Source organism: Bombina bombina, chromosome 4 (genome assembly GCF_027579735.1).
Source record: "Bombina bombina isolate aBomBom1 chromosome 4, aBomBom1.pri, whole genome shotgun sequence".
NCBI classification, from domain to species: domain Eukaryota; kingdom Metazoa; phylum Chordata; class Amphibia; order Anura; family Bombinatoridae; genus Bombina; species Bombina bombina.
Genome location: NC_069502.1, coordinates 906,053,919 through 906,074,637, shown reverse-complemented (window position 1 = coordinate 906,074,637; position 20,719 = coordinate 906,053,919).

Sequence of the window (20,719 nt, the reverse complement as noted above, 5' to 3'; positions counted from 1 at the left end):
GGCTGTAACGATTATCTGGGGTTGTCATGTTCCTTGTTCAGAGGAAAATTGCCTGGTATTCCAGTGCTGGACTGACCTTACTAGGCACGATCAGACTGATATATTTCAGGAAAGTTCTCCTCTGTGAAAAGCACAATTGGGCTAAAAGAGTCTGCACCTGGGTGGTAATTCACCATATAACAAGCTACTGAGCTACAGTGATGTGTGTGTGTGTTTGTGTTATACACACATTCTTTAATGGAACACTTCTACAGCAGTCTGTGGGAGGAGTTAGTTCTTATTTGGGGTGGAGTCAGCAATGTGATTGATGTGGAGTCAGGGTTGGGGGTTGTCTCTGGGCAGAGCCAGGTCACTCAAGTGGTACAGGGGTAGAGTTGGGGACATTAATGTGGTTGGTCTTGGATGGAGTTGGGGCATCTAGGGGTGAAACCAGGTTATCCAATTGATGGGGCTGTCAGGGTGAAGTTGGGATGGACAAACCTGGAGCAAACAGTTTAGCATTTTCACATCTGATTACAACATGTAGGGGAGAGCTAGACTGTTTGGTAGACAAAATCAGTTTCCCCTCAGATTGCAGCATGTAGGAGTAATTCTGCCTGCTAAACAGCCCAGATTTCCTTTGCACACTGTAGCCAGGGGTTAAAATGCCATTCTCTGATTCAAGAGGCCGAGGGGGTCCGTGGAGTGCATTTGTTTTCCAGGGAACTAGGGTCCATTTCTAGGCACCACTTGCATTCTAGTACCTGGGTTTATTGAGCCCTGTGAAATTGGTGAATAGTCTGATATTAAAAAAAAATGTTGATTGTATGGAAATGACACAATATTTATTTAGGAGTTGCAAGGGATAAACTGCCTCTTTCTCCTGTGGCTTCTGAACAATTACACCTCCCAATCCCTTACTATTTCTTGTTTACAGGTGTGGCAGGGTAGGTGGCCCTAAGATGTTCATCTTTTTTAGGGTTGATTTTAGAGGCTGGTGGCAGGAGCATGGGCAGTTGTGCTAGCTCTTGATAAGTTCACGGCAGTAATTTAGTTCTTCCCTTGATGATCGGATGCAGGTCTTTCAGCTAGCTTCACCTTGGTCCCTACTGAGTTGGGAGTTTTTTGTCAATGTTCTCCCTAGCATGCGGTGTCAGGTCCCAATTTTTTATTGTCAAGGTCTGGAAGAAGTATTGACCAAGCTAATAGGAGAGAAAGATACTGAAGGTTGTAGCCTGGAGTGCCACTTTTCCTGGGTCTGCTGAGTCAAGTCTCCGGAAGGCATCTGACAATTATATTTTTTGAGGGTGTAACCAAAATTGGTACCCTGACCTGCTATTGCTTGGGTTCTTCTGACTACATAGGAACTCAGTTACCGCCTCTTTGGGAGAAAAACGTTTTGATTTATTTAAAGTTATTTTGTTAAATAAAGTGATCATGTTGGTCTTATTCTCCAGTTTTGAGTCTGTGTGTTTTTCTTGGGGCTATGGTGAATGGAGGGGTAGAGGCCCCTGGTGATGATTAGGCAGCTGCCCGGGAATAGGTGGGTTTAATCCTTATGTGCCATAGTGAAGCTAAACTAAAGCCCATAATTTCTTTAAAGATTATCTAGTCGTTCAATTACCAGTAATTTCTGTATACAACACTCTTCCTCATTTAAAGAAGAGGGCTTATCTTTGATTGGATGCTGGAAGGCTGTTTTTAAACCCTTGCGACAAACCCGATATCCTTGCCATCTTCTTAAAAAGAGAGTATAGCAGCATAGTTTATTGTTTAATTTAAATACTTTAAAACTTTGGGGTTATCAATAGTTTTTTTCATAAATATTGAATGGTAGGGTATTAATTAGATGGCTAAAATATTTCCTTTAATAATGTAATTTGGGGGCTCAATTTAAATGTCATACTTTTGGTCAAGAGTGGTAGGCACTGGATTTATGTGTGTGTGTGTGTGTGTGTGTGTATATATATATATATATATATATATATATATATATATATATATATATATATATATATATATATATATATATATATAAAATGTATATATATAAAACCTGCAATTTAATTTCTGGAGTGCAAAATATAATTGATGAATGGAGTAACACATTCCAGGAGACCTTGCAAGAAACACTAAGTACTGGGAGTTCCTTATAGTACTACATATATTTATTGTACCTAGAATTACTAAAGATACAGAAGCAATACACCTACATTTTTAGTACACCATTTCAGGGTGAGTGCAATCCATACCCTTTATTTTTTGAGGTGCAACCTAGTGACCGCATCACTAATAAGTGGTATCATGCTGAGATTTTTGACAAGTCTGTTTGTGTTTGTATTTCAACTGAGGAAAAAAAAAAAAAAAAAGTAATCAAGCACTTAAAGGGGCAGGAAACTTTTTTGTATGATTTTGACATACAATTTTAAGCAAATTTGCTTCATTCTATTGTTATCCTTTGCTGAAAAAACAGCATTGCACTACTAGCAACAGCTGAACACATCTAGCTAGCCAATCACAAGAAACAAATGTGTGCAGGCACCAATTAGCAGCAGCTCCCACTAGTGTAGGATATGTGCGTATTCATTTTTCAACAATGGATACTAAGAGAAGGAAGCAAATTTGAAAAAAAGAAGTGAATTTAAAAGTGTCTTAAAATGACATGGTGTATCTGAATCATGCAAGTATAGTTTTGACTTTCCTATCCCTTTAATTTCAACTCTGTTAAATATTTTGGTGATTTGTAAATAGATAATAACAAATTATTATTATTATTACTAATACCACTGCTACTGCTGCTAATAATGATAATAATAATTATGTAAACATTGCAAATATTTATACATATGACTATGAGGACTTGCAAGTATGTGTCTAACTTGTTCCTTTGCCAGAAATAATAGAATTCCTCTTGTGATTCTGGGGTCTATGTTGTCTTTAATAGACTGAAAATGAGTTTTTTTAGGACTAAGCATTCTGGCAGTCTAAAACAAGAACATAAGGTTAGAGTACAAATATAACCTCAAGTAGCCACTTAAAAACATAAATACCAAACAGTGAAATTCTAAAAACAAAAAACAAGAAAAAAAAAATAGAAAAATTTGACTCTGCGCATCAACTTCAACAGAGGAAACTGTGTTGAAACATTTCTATGGGGCTTTGAAGTGTTCAACTAATGGTCTTCCAAGATAAGCGTTAATATTTACAATTTCTGCAAGACGTTTAGACCACATCTGTGTTCCATTGATTACACTAGATTTCTGCATGTACAAGTGCATGTTCTTCTGTTTTAATGTAGACTAAAAATAAACCTGGTACATTTATAAAATGTTCCTAAAGGAAAAAAGAAATAAAACAGCATTGTTCAGAATGAGCTCATTATATTTAAATTTACTTAATTCCGCAGGTGCAAAATTAGTCTTAGTTCTTTTCAACAAGCCATTGTAACACAACATGAAAGTAACTTGATTTAATTAATTTATTATTTATTAATTTATTTGTGCTTCAAGGAGCCTTGAAAGGCAATTTGTTTTATTTTATTTATTTTTTTAAATCAATTTACAAAAAGGACATTAAAAATTAAAATAAATAAATAAAAAATAATATATATATACTATTTTGAAATAAGCACTCACTGGACTTCAGCCAACTGTGACAACAAGTATGTTCTTTAAAGGGACACTGAACCCAATTTTTTTCTATCAGGATTCAGATAGAGCATGCAATTTTAAGCAACTTTCTAATTTACTCCTATTATCAAATTCTTTTCATTCTCTTGGTATCTTTATTTGAAATGCAAGAATGTAAGTTTAGATGCTGGCCCACAGTGTTGTTCTTGCTGATTGGTGGGTAAATTCACCCACCAATAAACTAGTGCTTTCCATGGTACAGAACCAAAAAACAGCTTAGATGCCTTCTTTTTCAAATAAAGAAAGCAAGAGAACGAAGAAAAATTGATAATAGGAGTAAATTAGAAAGTTGTTTAAAATTGCATGCTCTATCTGATTCACAAAAGATAAAATTTGGGTTCAGTGTCCCTTTAATGTGACGTTTCGGGACACAAACAGTCCCTTCCTCTGGCAAACAACAAGTGAACAAACCAAGCCTTTTATAGACCTTTGTGACCCTCCCATTACAATACAGCCAATCTGAGCTGTCATAGTGAATGTTCAATTAGTGACATCATGTGTTAGAGTTAAACACATCGTTAAGTATATAAAAACATCAAATCTTGTAAAATTCATGATGTGAATACATATACAGTGACCAAAATAATATAATCTAACATATTGCTCTTTGAGGTTTGCAAACAGCTAATACGGCTGTTAGATTGTAAGGAGGATGTTCATCCCCCCGCTGCACGGTTATATTATAATGCTCTCTGGGCTTTGCAGACAGTTGATTTGGCTGCTAAATGTCATAACTGTGAGTACACATATCTATATAAGTAACAGTATATATATCCGAATAGAATGTGGATGGATATTTATTCGTGATCACATTGAGGGGTGTGACAAGGCTGTCATGTCCCTATTGGTTGCCCACTATGTTTGTTTACACTTCACCAAATTTTCTTAAATAAACTGCTGAGATGGGATCAAAGCTGATCAACCCTGATGGCTATCTAGATTATATTATTTTGTTCACTGTATATGTATTCACATCATGAATTTCACAATGTTTTTATATACTTAACGATGTGTATAACTCTAACACATGATGTCACTAATTGAACATTCACTAGGACAGCTCAGATTGGCTGTATTGTAATGGGAAGGTCACAAAGGTCTATAAAATGCTTAGTTTGCTCACTTGTTTGTCAGAGGAAGGGACTGTTTGTGTCCCGAAACGTCACATTAAAGAACATACTTGTTATCACAGTTGGCTGAAGTCCAGTGAGTACTTATTTCAAAATAGTATCACTGAGTTTTATAGCAGCCTGGCAGTTGTGGACGGATGGTGAGAGTGCACACACCTGGACTGTATGTGTGTATGAGTATATATATCAAATCCTAGAACCAGTGTTCCATCAAAGGTCGGTTTTGTGTGCGGCCCAGCAGTGAAACAGTTAATTAGAGCAATTAGAAAACTATACAATGCAGACTGCAAGATGTGATTCCCTTATTGACTGTTTCACTGCTGGGCAGCACACAAAACTAGTCTTAGATGGAACACTTTTTTCAAGTTCAGGGAATTAAAAATTGATCAATTTTCAGAGCTAAATTATATGAAAAGGGGCCAAAATAAACAATGGAAAAATATATTGCAAAGTTTTTTCATTACTCATAACTAAACATTTTATATAAAAATCTCAAGGTGTTTATTGTCCCTTTAAAGAGATAGTAAAGTCCAAATTAAACTTTCATGATTCAGATAGGGCATGCAATTTTAAATAACTTTCCAATTTACTTGTATAATCAAATTTGCTTTGTTCTCTTGGTATTCTTAGTTGAAAGCTAAACCTAGGTAGGCTCATTTGCTAATTTCAAAGCCCTTGAAGGCTGCCTCTTATCTGAATGCATTTGACAGTTTTTCACAACTACAGGGTGTTAGTTCATGTGTTTCATATAAATAACTTTGTGCTCATGCATGTGGAGTCAGCACTAATTGCCTGAAATGCAAGTCGGTCAAAAGATCTGAGATAAGGAGGCTGTCTGCAGAAGCTTAGATACAAGGTAATTACAGAGGTAAAAAGTATTAAAAATAGATAAACAAACAGGGTTTGTTATACAAAACTCGGGAATGGTAAATAAAGGGATTATCTATTTTTTAAACAATACCATTTTTGGTGTTTACTATCCCTTTAATGTGTTTTTATTATACGCAATATTTTGCTGAGAAATGTGTGTAAACCAATTTGGAAGCTGATGGGTTAAACTTTAATAGGTTCACTAATCTGTTCCCCCTCAATAAAAAAAAATGTAATTATTTTCCCCCAACAATTACATTTACCATGCAGGGATTTTAGCTTAAGAAATGTCATACACTGCAGTGCATCGCTTCAGACAGCATGTCAAGGTTTGGCAAATGATTTATTTGGCATTGTGACTTGCGTGATGTATGCAATGCACTCCATTTAAAATGAAATTTAGGTTCTTTGATAAAGAGTGGGCAAGAGATTAGAAGAAAAAGCACCAGAAATTCAGTGGTCCACAACATAGGTATTTAATTTGAAATTTCAAAGGAACTTATTGTAAAGTAATATTATCAAAGTTGGCAAATCTTTCATGTTTTGATATACTGTAGAAATAGCATTGTTTCACTTTTTTGCGGTATAAACCAAAAATTCTGTTTAAACAAGTTGTTAGTGATATTTGAAGCATGACTAACAAACTGTAAATCTGCCCGAAACCAGAAGCAATTTTAATACACTCTATAAGATTGTTTGAACAAACATCCTACATTGCTATTTGAATACTGAGGCAAAACTTTAATCGTCTGAACTTCTAGAACAACATAATTCATTTGTGTATTTCTATCCTGCAAAAGATTAACTCATTGGCCAGACTTACTTGTTGCAGGAAAGCCCTTAGTAAACACATTTTACCCAGAAACACTTTATCAACATTTGCAGCTGATTAGTCAGGATTTGTAAGGACACTGCTAAGGCTGCAGCCAGTCAAGAAAATTAAAACATTACTATAGTTATAAACAAAATGGAAATTTAAAGGGACATAAAACATTAAAGGGATAGTCTAGTCAAAATTCAACTTTCATGATTCAGATAAAGCATGCAATTTTAAGCATCTTTCTAATTTATTCCTATTATCAATTTTTCTTCGTTCATCTTGGTATCTTTAATTGAAAAAACAATAATGTAAAGCTTAGGAGACGGCCCATTTATGGTTCAGCATATGGGTAGCACTTGCTGATTGGTGGCTACATTTAGAGAATACATGTAATTTGTTTGTTTATAAATGTAAAAAAAAATGCTTGTTTTGCAAAAAAGAGAAATATAATTCAAAAAGTAATTCTTCATAATGATGGATTGTAAAATTAAAAAAAAGTTTTCAATTTAGTTCTATCACAGTTACCTATTTCTTTTAGTATCCTTTATTGAAACCTAGCTCTTTTCCATAAGGGCATACCGAGGTAGACACAGATGCGAACACATATCTTAAAGGGACATAAAAAAAATCCAAATAATGTTCTGTGTGTGTAAAGCATGTTATTATTGCACTATTGCTTGCATACAACTATATGTTTACTCCTTACAAAGATAGTAATGGTCAACTACTGCACCTAGGATTGCCAGCTGTCCTCCACAAAAATACTGTGCAACCTATTGTTTAGTGGACATGGGTGGTAGGTTGGGTCACACAATGCCCCTCAAACGCACTAACTTAGGCCCCCACCCTTGACCCACCATGTATATTTTTCACAACTGAGCAGTCATTGTATCCTCTTGACTGCCAGTAACTTACACATCGATAATTTTCTCTCTTTTGCTACCAGATACATATATACTCAATAGCGATCTGACCCCACTTGAGATCCAAAAGCAAACTGAGCAGTGATTTAACCCCTTGAGTGCTAACGATGGCTCTGAGCCGTCACAGAGTTTCCCACTCTGGTGCTAATGACGGCTCAGAGCCGTCGCTAGCACTCTCCTACCTTGAGGGAGATCTGGGGGCTCCCACCCGCTCCTTCCCTGGTGATCGGGCCTGCATAGTGACAGGCATCGCAAGGGCTTCACGTTTTGCACAATGACGTCACCGTGCAACTTTATTAAAAATTTACAATACAAAGTATAGGGAAAGGGGGCATGCTGCTTAGAAGCCTGTATCTCAGGCATCTAAGCAGCTACAGACCCCCAAGACCCACCGTTGGAAAGGGGACCTGAAAAAAAAAAATACAACAGTAAAAAAAAAAATTTCAAACATTTTTTTCCCCCAAAAACCCTTAAATCACCTTAGCACCTAGGTGGGAAAGTGCTTAGCACTCAAAGGGTTAATATCCCCATAACTACCAATAACTCATAAGACAATATTTTGTGTTTACTCTCCCGGGCTACCAGTGACATACAGAATAAAACAGGGTGACCATTACTATTCTCTATGGCTTTGCAAGTTTTAAACACATATTTATATGCAAGCAATAGTGCAATATAAAAATGTTTAAATGCATTAGAGTACTTTATTATTGCACCTTTATGTCCATTAAAAGATTGTATTCTAAATTGTTTAAAATTGTTTGCAGCCAAAATATTTTGCCCCCTTTTCCTGTTATTTAACTGTGGGTTTTCCAATTCTCATTAGAACAGGAGATGCAGACTGCTCTAGCACTGTTGTATTTCACACAGCCAGTTCTTGTTCACCCTGGTAACTTATTTACATATGTCCCTAGTTGTTCTCAGCATGCTCTATCTGAATCGCGAAAGAAAAAAATGTGGGTTCAGTATCCCTTTAAGTGTGATGACTAGTTCTCTGGTGCCAGTTAAAAGTGTGACTACACAATAGGGTTGCCACCTTGGTTTTCCTGGACACTTATGAGTTACACATGCTGCAGGCTGTGCAGGGAGGAACATGTATTGTGATGTCCAGAGGCATTATACATGTTCCCCATGCTTACCCTGCAGCATGTGTAACTCATAAGGTGGCAACCCTACTACACAAGCAGATGAGCAATCCAAAAACTTAGGAGACAGTTAAAAAAATTCTAGGAGCCAGTAGCTCCCTGGCTCCAGGGTTTGTTGAGCCCTTATTTAATGGCAACCAATTTACAAAGGGCAGTGGCCAAAGGATTTACTTTATATGTACATGTATCCCACATAAAAAGAAAAAAATAATAATTTTACTGTCTTAAACATGTTAATGGATCTTCAACCAATACCATACCTCACAACTATCACGTATGTTGCGGAATTGTTTTTTTTTTTCTTTTCTTTTTTCAGTGTACACATGGTACGCTAGCTTTTATTGAGTTTTTCAGTTATTTTACAATGCAATAAATAAAATATATATTCGTTTCATAACAGAAAGCAAAAAAAAGAACAGGATATTTGGATTTTCACATTGTAATTTCCACATAAAGAACAAATATATTGCCAAGGAAATTATATTCTTTCCTTAAATTCAGCTATAAACCTATGCAATATGAAAAAAACATTTATTTTACAAATACAAAAAAATACATAATAGATAAATCGGCAAATTAAAAACAACAAATAACCAGACAAAAAAACAAAAAGGGACCCCTCCTCTCTCTCCCCTCCCCCCACTACCCTTAGCCTCCATATAAATCCCTGACCCTATTAATTATCCTAGTTAAATTAAATACCTCTCCTAGTGTCTGGTGACCATATTTGAGGGAGGAGATCTGCTACCAATAAGGAAAGAGAAGTTTCCGATTTCCTAATAGGGGCAATAAATTGAAGTTGCATTGTAATTGGCCATGCTAAGATAATTTTCTTCCACTTTGAAAAAAAATGCCTTCATGCGTGGTTCAGAAAACAATTTTATATCATGTAATTCTAAGATCATTTGTGCATATATTTTATTGACTAATTCAGTTATACTAGGAACATTAGATTATTTCCAGCTCCTTATAATAAGATGCCGCGTAACCAAAATTACTGTATTAAGTTTTGAGCGCTAACGTTAATATGAGATTGGTCATAACATGAAAAAAAGCAGTACAAATCTGAAAACGTTATCCTCTTCTCTAGAAACTTATTTAGCCAATAATTAGCTTTAAACCAAAGTTGTCTGATTTTTATACATGACCACATACAGTGCAAAATATCTGCCCTCTCCTTTTTACATTTACAACATATAGTATTCTGATGGTCTGTAGACTATTTTGAAATTCTCTAAGGGGTCAAGTAAAAAATATTTATTAGTTTAAATTGTGATTCCCTCCAACTCACAGATTCCGTAGCTAATTCCGCCAATGTGATGCTTTTCATGATAGACTGTTCTGTTATTGTTGGAAAAAGTTTAATACATTTTTCATAGATTTTTTGGATATGTACTAATCCTGTCCGCATAAGAATGGATTTATACCAGTAAGAAATAGAGTATGCTCTTGCCCTGTATAATTTGAGCCCATTAGGTATCACCTGCGTGCCCCATCCAAACCCATACGTCTGTTGTATCTGTCTATAATAGTTCTTCAACTGGAGCTATGTAAAAAAATTCTTCACTGGCAGTGCAAATTTTAGTGAAATACTCTCATAAGATTGGATTATTTCTGTATCATCCTGATTAACTTGCGCTAAATACTCAATTCCCTTCACTTGCCATTCTTTAAATATGCTATTATTAAGGCCTGGCAGAAGATCCGGGTTTCCTACTATAGATAAATATTGTGATGCTCTAAAATTATGTTCCGTTAAATCACAAAATCTCTGCCACTCCTTCACAACATTTACAAAAGTCAATCATTTAGAAACCGAACTTGGTCATTTATTAGCTGAACAATGTAATAATGTTTTTAAATTGAATGGACCTACAACTTCTTGTTCCATTTTTACAATTGTTACATAATCTTCTCCAGTAAGCCAGTCTATAGCAAACTTAGCTAAGGAGATCAGATTATAGTACTTAATACTCCGTAAAGCAAAACCACCATACGTTTTCAACTGTATTAATCTATCCATTGCTAGTCTCGGCTTCTTTTTACCCCACAAAAAATGTGCACACGCTGCATTAAACCTAGAAATGTATTTTTTTTAAAATTAACAGTGGAAGGTTCTGTAACAAAAATAGTAATCGTGGAAACAAAATTGCCTTTAAAATCATACGGCTAGATTACGAGTTTGGCGTTAGGCTTAAAAAGCAGCGTTGGCCGGGCCCAACGCTGCTTTTTAACGCCCACTGATATACGAGTCTTGCAGGTGTACACTTTTTTGGCCAGACTCGGAAATACCGCAAATCCACTTACGTCAATTGCGTATCCTGTTTTTTTCAATGGGACTTGCATAGCGCTGGTATTATGAGTCTGCCAAAAAGTGAGCGGTAGACCCTCTCCTGTCAAGCCTGGTACCGCATTTTAAAGTCAGTAGTTAAGAAATTTACACTACAACGCCGTAGCATAAAACTCTTAACTAAAGTGCTAAAAAGTACACTAACACCCATAAACTACCTATTAACCCGTAAACTGAGGCCCTCCCACATCACAAACACTAAAAGAAAATGTTTAACCCCCATTCTTCCGAACTGGACATCGCCCCCACTATATTAAATATATTAACCCCTAAACCAACGCACTCCCGCCTCGCAAACACTAGTTAAATTTTATTAACCTCTAATCTGCTGTCCCTAACATCGCCGCCACCTACCTACATTTATTAACCCCCAAGGTCGCCGCCACTATACTAAATGTATTAACCCCTAAACCTAAGTCTAACCCTAACCCCCCTAATTTAAATATAATTTAAATAAATCTAAATAAAATAACTATCATTAACTAAATAATTCCTATTTAAAACTAAATACTTACCTATAAAATAAACCCTAAGCTAGCTACAATATAACTAATAGTTACATTGTATCTAGCTTAGGGTTTATTTTTATTTTACAGGCAAGTTTGTATTTATTTTAACTAGATAGACTAGTTATTAAATAGTTACAGTATTAACTATTTAATAAACTACCTAGCTAAAATAAAGACAAATGTACCTGTAAAATAAAACCTAACCTAAGTTACAATTACACCTAACACTACACTATAATTAAATTCCCTAAATTAAATAAAATTAGCTAAAGTACATAAAAAAAGCCCCCCCAAAATTAAAAAGCCCTACCCTACACTAAATTACAAATAGGCCTTAAAAGGGCCTTTTGCGGGGCATTGCCCCAAAGTAATCAGCTCTTTTACCTGTAAAATAAAATTACAAATCCCCCCCCCAACATTAAAACCCACCACCCACACAACCAACCCTACTCTAAAACCCACCAAATCCCCCCTTAAAAAACCTAACACTAACCCCTTAAAGATCACCTTACTGGGAGAAGTCTTCATCCAACCGGGCAGAAGTGGTCCTCCAGACGGCCAGAAGTCTTCATCCAAGCCGGGCAGAAGTGGTCCTCCAGACGGGCAGAAGTCTTCATCCAGACGGCATCTTCTATCTTCATCCATCCAGCGCGGAGCGGGTCCATTTTCAAGACATCCGACGCGGAGCATCCTCTTCTTCCGATGGCTATGACTGAATGAAGGTAACTTTAAGTGACGTCATCCAAGATGGCGTCCCTTCAATTCCGATTGGCTGATAGAATTCTATCAGCCAATTGGAATTAAGGTAGAAAGAATCCTATTGGCTGATTGGATCAGCCAACAGGACTGAAGTTCAATCCTATTGACTGACCCAATCAGCCAATAGGATTGAGTTGGCATTCTATTGGCTGTTCCAATCAGCCAATAGAATGCCAGCTCAATCCTATTGGCTGATCCAATCAGCCAATAGGATTTTTTCTACCTTAATTCTGATTGGCTGATAGAATTCTATAAGCCAATCGGAATTGAAGGGACGCCATCTTGGATGACGTCATTTAAAGGAACCTTCATTCAGTCGTAGCCGTCGGAAGAAGAGGATGTTCCGCATCGGATGTCTTGAAGATGGACCCGCTCCGCGCCGGATGGATGAAGATAGAAGATGTCGTCTGAATGAAGACTTCTGCCCGTCTGGAGGACCACTTCTGCCCAGCTTGGGTGAAGACTTCTGCCCCTCTGGAGGACCACTTCTGCCTGGTTGGATGAAGACTTCTCCCGGTAAGGTGATCTTCAAGGGGTTAGTGTTAGGTTTTTTTAAGTGGGGATTGGGTGGGTTTTAGAGTAGGGTTGGTTGTGTGGATGGTGGGTTTTAATGTTGGGGGGGATTTGTAATTTTTTTTTACAGGTAAAAGAGCTGATTACTTTGGGGCAATGCCCCGCAAAAAAGGCTCTTTTAAGGGCTATTTGTAATTTAGTGTAGGGTAGGACTTTTTTTTATTTTGGGGGGCTTTTTTATTTTGTTAGGGGGATTAGATTAGGTGTAATAAGTTTAAAAATCTTGTAATTTGTTTATTATTTTCTGTAATTTAGTGTTTGTTTTTTTGTACTTTAGCTAATTTTTATTTAATTTAGGGAATTAATTTAATTATAGTGTAGTGTTAGGTGTAATTGTAACTTAAGTTTGGTTTTATTTTACAGGTAAATTTGTCTTTATTTTAGCTAGGTAGTTTATTAAATAGTTAATAACTATTTAATAACTATTCTACCTAGTTAAAATAAATACAAACTTGCCTGTAAAATAAAAATAAACCCTAAGCTAGATACAATGTAACTATTAGTTATATTGTAGGTAGTTTAGGATTTATTTTATAGGTAAGTATTTAGTTTTAAATAGGAATAATTTAGTTAATGATAGGAATTTTATTTAGATTTATTTAAATTATATTTAAGTTAGGGGGGGATTGGGTTAGGGTTAGACTTAGTTTTAGTGGTTAATATGTTTATTATAGTGGCGGCGACGTTGGGGGCGGCAGATTAGGGGTTAATAAGTGTAGGTAGGTTGTGGCGACATTTGTTGTGGCAGATTAGAGGTTAATAAATATAATGAAGGTGTCGGCGATGTTGGGGGCAGCAGATTAGGGGTTCATAAGTATAATGTAGGTGGCGGCGGTGTCCGGAGCGGCAGATTAGGGGTTAATCATTATAATGTAGGTGGTGGCGATGTCGGGGGCGGCAGATTAGGGGTTAATAAGTGTAAGATTAGAGGTGTTTAGACTCGGGGTTCATGTTAGGGTGTTAGGTGTAGGCATAAATGTATTTTCCCCATAGGAATCAATGGGGCTGCGTTAGGAGCTAAACACTGATTTTTTGCAGGTGTTAGGCTTTTTTACAGCCAGCTCTCCCCCATTGATTCCTATGGGGAAATTGTGCACGAGCACGTTCAGCCAGCTCACTGCTAATGTAAGCAGCGCTGGTATTGAGGTGAGATGTGGAACAAAATTTTGCTCTATGGTCACTTTTTTGCGGTTAACGCCGGGTTTGTAAAAACACTTAATACCAGCGCTGCATGTAAGTGAGTGGTGAGCATAAACTGCTCATTAGCACCGCATAGCTTCTAATGCCAAACTCGTAATCTAGCCGATAATTTTTGCTGAGAGAGAGAAAAAATATAATGACCATTTATCCTCCTCACTTGATAGATTTTGAAAAAAATTCGGTGTAGTTAAGCTTATACCATTCTGCTGGGTACTTACTTATTTTGATCCCAAGATATTTAATATATTTAACTTCTCTTAGTTGATGTGCAGAATAACTGTCTGCTGTTTTATGTATCCAGAATATTTCAGATTTTTTTATATTTATCCTATATCAAGAGAATGAGCTAAATGCATTAATCACGTATATACATAAAGGGAAGTATATCGTTGTGTTGCTTAAAAATAAGATAATAAGATCATCAGCTTAAAGAGAAAGGATCAAGTTCTGTTTTTCTAATTCAATACCCTTAATTTCTTGTCGCAGCCAGACTGCCAGAGGTTCCAAAGATATATTAAACAGCAGAGGCGATAATGGGCAGCCTTGCAGCGTTCCCTTTTGAAGGGTAATGTACTCAGACAGCTCTCCATTAATTAGTAACTGAGATCTAGGTTTATTATATATCAATTGTACCATCTTTACTATATTACCTGTAAAACCAACATTTCTAAAAGTTGTAAATAAATGATCCCAGATAATCGCATTGAAAAGCCTTTTCAGCATCAAGAGTAACTAAGGCAATATCTTTCTTAATTTTGGAATTCTGTTCTTTATAGTAATCTGCAATTATAAGAACCTTCCTCATGTTGCGCACTGAATTTCTTCCTATCATAAATCCTGCCTGATCCGTATGAATCAATGTACCAAGAACTCTCTCAAGTCTTTCAGATAAAATTATCATTAATATTTTATAATCATTATTTAGCAGGGATATGGGTCTATATGCATCCAAGTCTTGGTTGTGGATCTTTCCCTTTTTTATATATTAAAGAAAGTATGCAATCTATAAAGTAGAGGGAATTCATTTTATTTTCCACATAATATAAGTTATACACTTTTTCTAATGTGACTGATATTTCAGTTTTTAAGATTTTATAAAATTCTGCAGTTAAACTGTCAGGCCCAGGGGCCTTATTATTTTTTATCCCATTAATAGCCTTCTCAATCTTAGCCACCGTTATTGGCAAATTAATAATTTGCAGGGCATACTTATGTATTTTTGGCAGAAAGATCTTCTGCCAAATAAGATCTTTCTCAATACTGTTAATTCCTTCTGCTGCATATATTTTCTGATAGTGTTGAAAAAAAGCCTTTTTGATCTCTACAGTTGATACTAGAATTGTATCTTAATTATTGGTATTGCATTTTTTTCTTTCTGCATTTAATAATCTTAACCAAATGTTTTGCATCAATCCCTTGGTACCCCAAGGTTCTATTCTTTAGATCTTCTAAGACCATTTTTCTTTCATGATTTTTTCTCTCTCAGCCTTTGCAGATATATACTTATTCCAGTTTATTAGATTCAGTGTTTTTAAATAAAGATTATATTTATTCCTAAACTGACTTGCCAATTGGGTTTCTCTAATTCTACTTTTCTTTTTTACTTTAATCATGTACGCTTTGATTTCCCCTCTAAGAACAGCCTTTCCTGCTTCCCATAGTGTTTCTATCTTTGTTACATATTCTATATAATTTCTATAATACTCTCACCATTTTTCTATTAACCAGTTCGCAAATCTAGCATTATTAACCATATATCTAGGAAAGTAGAAGATATTTAGACTGCTATCCATTTGACGGAGTGAACTAAATTTAAGATTAATCATCACATGGTCTGAAAAGATGAACTCTGAAATATTAGACACCGATTCAAGAGCAGTTTCTCTTCATTTAAAAAAAGATCTATCCTAGAAATTTTTTGATGTGTTTTAGATTCACACGTGTAACTACGAGTATCCGGATGGTGTATGTGCCAAACATCTCCGAGCCGGAGGGCACCGCAAAAATCCTTAAAGAATTTCGCCTCTTTAGCATAATAGGCTGCCTGCTTAAGACGGAAATGGTCAATCTCAGGATACAATGTCATATTGAATTCACCTACCACTATCAAATTTTGTCCTAGATAATTAGCTAATTTCTTTTTTAGCCCATTCCAAAACTCTGCATCGAAGATGTTTGGCCCATACACATTACAAAAGGTCCAGATTTTTCTACTGATTTCTATTTGTAAGATTGTATACCTACTAAATGGGTCTAGTTCTTGTTTTACAATAGTAAATTCCATTTGTTTATTAAAAAGGATCGCAACACCACATTTATGTTTTGTGAAAGGGGTGGCTATAACCCTTGTGAGCCAGTTTGTTTCTAAATTAGATATTTCAGACTCCTTTAGGTGTAGCTCCTGTAAAAAAAGCACATCAGGATTTTTTTTCTTTAACAGTCTGAAAATATTTTTTCGCTTTATAGGCGAGGTTATCCCACCCACATTCCACAAAATTAAATTAAGTGATAGATTCATTATATTATTTAAAAGTTCTTATCAAACCAATAATCATAATTCTCCGCTCTCAAGGAGAGGAGGGGGGGAGGAGAGAGGGAGGAAAAAACCCCAAAAAAAGACACTTCAAATAAAAATACATTGACAACCACATCTATTCCTTTAACTTCAGTACTGGTCTTGAGAACTATAGTCCCTTCATTGCTATCCCATAATTTGAGCAGGGTATCTTGTACCTGCCTTGAACCCTGCTTTAATAATGGCGGTACAAAATGGTGCCATCTCCCTCCTTTTTACAGAGGTCTCAGCAGAGAAATCTTGAAATAAGTAAATTTGATTAGATCCCGACATTAATGTGTTTGATTTCCTATACTGTCTTAAAATAGTTACTTTATCTTGAAAATTTAGATATCTTACTAAGACTATGCGAGGCCTGTTATTCCCATCCGAAAAGGTTTTAGCATAACCTGTTCTATGGGCTCTCTCTACTACACATACAGACTGCAAGCCTAGCATCTGGGGTAATATTTCTGATGTAAATTTTACAAGATCCATAAATTCACTATTCTCAGGAAGACCTAATATTCTTAAATTATTTAGACGAGATCTATCCTCTAAATCCTCTATTTTTAATCGTAATATTTTTATCTTATCCTCTTGCACCTTAGCAGAAGATTTATATGATATACACTGGTCTTCCAATTCTGAGACCCTGGATTCTATCTAAGCTATTCTACTAGAAAACTGTCTGAACTCCGTAGTAAGATCTGTTATTTCTTTTCTAAGAGTCAAATTGTGGTAGTAATAACTCTGCTAGCTGTTTGTACATTGTTTCAGTTTCTGAGCTTTGTATAGAAGTAGATTGTGTTTTTGTATCAGCATCTACACATATATCTAGCCCCATTTTTATCTTTTTACCCTTCTTTGGTGGCATAGCTGGTGATCTGTAGTGACGTATTTTTCACTTTAATGGAGTGCAAAATTTACTAAATAATATACAGGTAAATCAATTTTACATAAATTAGTGATTTTATAGGTGAAACAACAAAACGCATAAAAAACTATATAAAAAACTGTGTGCAATGTTTTGGTGTAAGTGTATTTTTTTTATTTTTTAGAAAAGTGTGAGTGAGAGGCTTAATCTGCATGTATCACACTAAGCAAATACAGGTCGTGTAGTGTATTGTATGCCAGACCAAAAAAAGAAAAAGTATTTCACACTGGTCTAGCAATATTGATAAAACCCTACTATAATCCAGGATACTAAATATACTGTTTTATACCTTTTACTGATCTTATAAAGTTGTGGTCCTGGAATACAAAACGTATCCAGGTTCTAGTTCTACCAATTATATTTGTTGCTAACAAAGTATCATATTATAGAAAATATAATAGGCTTGTTGCGTGCTCTGCCAGTTACCAGACGTTCTCACAAACCTCCTCTAGATAGAAAAGATACACAAAATCACACATCCCTTATGTTACCACATTCCAACTAAAGGCTTATGACAATTAATATTTATCAGATCTGCAATATTTGACCAGCAGGAACTTATTTTCGCCCATAAAAATCATTACAATGTCCCAATCACACAATATCTAGTGACAATATCCAGTGAAACCAGCAAGGACCAATCACTTGAAATGAGAATATCCAGTTCTCTTTAGATAGGTTGGTTTCTCTCCAAAGCAAACAAAAAAAGAGAGAGGGTTTTTTTTTCCTTTCCCTTTTCTTTCTCTTTTTTCTTTTTACAAGGCAACCAGTTCAGTTCACTGAATCATACAGTATGCTTTTTCCATGCTTTTGCAAATAAAGTGGCGCTTTCCAAACAGCATACACCCCATATCTCAAGGGTATTGACTGCAGCAATTATTGTGAATCGTTTCAGGAAACACTTTGAACTTTCCTTTTCAATCACACAGTCATTCACACAGTACTTGCCGTTATTATGAACAGGGCATATATCTGCACCGTAAATGATGTATGGCTCCTTCTCCCTCTGGTTACCACCAGAAACAGCTTCACTCAAGACACCTCTCATACACCTATGCATCCAGCCTTTACCAAGGTTATATGTATTTCAGTCAGAGCCTCCAGCAACAACGCGTGGCTTCTCTGTATGGTAGGCTGCTCTGTCTTTAGTACACTCCCTGCACCTCTTTAGCGTCCTCCATGCGTCTCTGCATTCAGAGATCCGATGTATCGGGAAGTTGCAGTAGTGTTTGAGAGTCCTTTTGTAGCCTCCCCACCACACCTGGTAATGGAAGTACCTCCGCACCACTTCAACCTTTCTTAGGCAACCGGGGTGTGTATTTTCCCAGTGCAAGGACTACTACCTCCTCTGCACTGTACACTAAGTGTCTCAGCTCACAAGGTCTGCTGCAGTCAGCGTTTCTGCAGTGGTTGCGGCTAGGCAAACAAGGCTATCAATAGCCAGCAGTGGCCTCCGATCTGCACTTTAGCAGTGGCGATCTCTCTGGGCTGGGTTTGCTCTTTTCCACGCCAACGAGAGTAATATTTGTAGGGACGATGTACAGGCGCTTTCTCTCACCAAGCACAGAGCTTGCTTGTCTACGTCACACTCCTCCGACCGGAAGCCCCCCACATGTTGAGGAATTGTTATTAAGGGTTGGTTGATCAAAAACTCGCCAGTATGGAGAGAAATCTCGCAAAATCTTTGGGAACTTTTTTTGAGCAGTAGATTTTAGTGTATGTGTTTTACCTTCATATTCAAAACTCTGCATAGGTAGAAAAAACTTAAATGTACCTTTCTAGAAAGAATTTGAGGGACCTCCCAGTAATGATGAGATCAGTTAACCAGAGCACATCTACCCTCTGTCCTGGTTTCAAGGAACTTTCCAGCCCCTTCCAAGACAACTACTAATTTTCACCAATGACATGCCCCTGCACACTCACAGTCCTGCCTGCTAAATACCAGAGGCCATAACTTCCCAGAAAGTATCTGAGTCATGGTGGAAGGTATTTCTGCCAAATTTCAAAATTTACTTTACTTTGCTGGCCCCCTGTATCATGTGACAGCCATCAGTCAATCATAGACTCATATACGTATACACTGTTAGTAGTAGCCGGTGCCCAGAGGCGGAACTACCGGGGATGCAGTGGTCGCAATTGCGATAGGGCCTTGCGGGAGGTCAGCTTCAGCAAAAAAATAAACTTTTTATTTTTTTTCTTCAATAACTAGTTCCATGATGAATTGAATGATGATCCCTGATTTGCTGTTGATATTGAGTAGACAAATTGAGCAGATGTTTGAAGGGGAGTCTGGAGCTTTACCAGGCAGAATATGCAGGTGGGGGATTAGTGTGGGGGCAAAATATCTGATAGTACCTAGTGGTAAAGCTATCTGGACCTGGACTTTTTCCCGGGTTTAAGGTCTTTAATGGCTGCTGCAATTTCAGATGTGGAAATAGGGGAGTCCAGAGCCTCTTTCCCTGATCCCTGACTGTGGCGCGCACATTGGCGCCTCCTCAGCTCCTGACTGACTGCACGTGTAGTCAGTCAGTGAGAGAGACTTCACTGAGCAGGGCGGCGTGAGATTAGCATAGTCAGTATTGGGGAGATCCAGACAGCAGAGAGGAGGTGCACATTAGCAGTGGGAGGAGGACTACAGAACAAGGTGTGCAGTATAGAGAAGACAGTTATGGAGAGGAGGAGTGTGGCAGAGAAGAGGCTGCAGGCTTATGCACATACGCTCCGCAGCAACAGGTAACTTGATTTTGTCCGGGATTTCCAATTCTGCAACAGAGAAGCTGAGCTTGTGCCATGGCCTCTGAGAGCAAGCGGTGTGCAAGAGGGGATTTAAAGCAAGCACGACTGTGATCATTTGTCAAAAACTCAGCCTTTAGACCCCCACAAGCCCCTCTCCCATTTCCAAGGAAGATCTGCACATGTAAGTGTTGCCACCTGCAGCAGAAGGGTTATGTCCATTTATTTACAATGCTGCATATATACGAGAAGGGGTAGATGGATGTCCCTCTATTTAAATTATATCTTGCATTATAATTGGAAAGTTTTCTTTTTTTCATTAAAGAAAAAAAATATAGGTTTAATGTGCCCTTTAAGATTTATTGGATATTGAGTAATATCTATAACAGTCTTTTTCACATTTTTTTTTGGGGGTGGGGTGGGGGTGCCTTCTTAGATTCTTGCACATGGGCCCTGTGGTTTCTAGTTACCCCTCTGCTGGTGCCTATAAATAGATTGTGCACAATTTGATAATGGAAGTAAATTGGTAAGTCTCTTAAAATGGCATG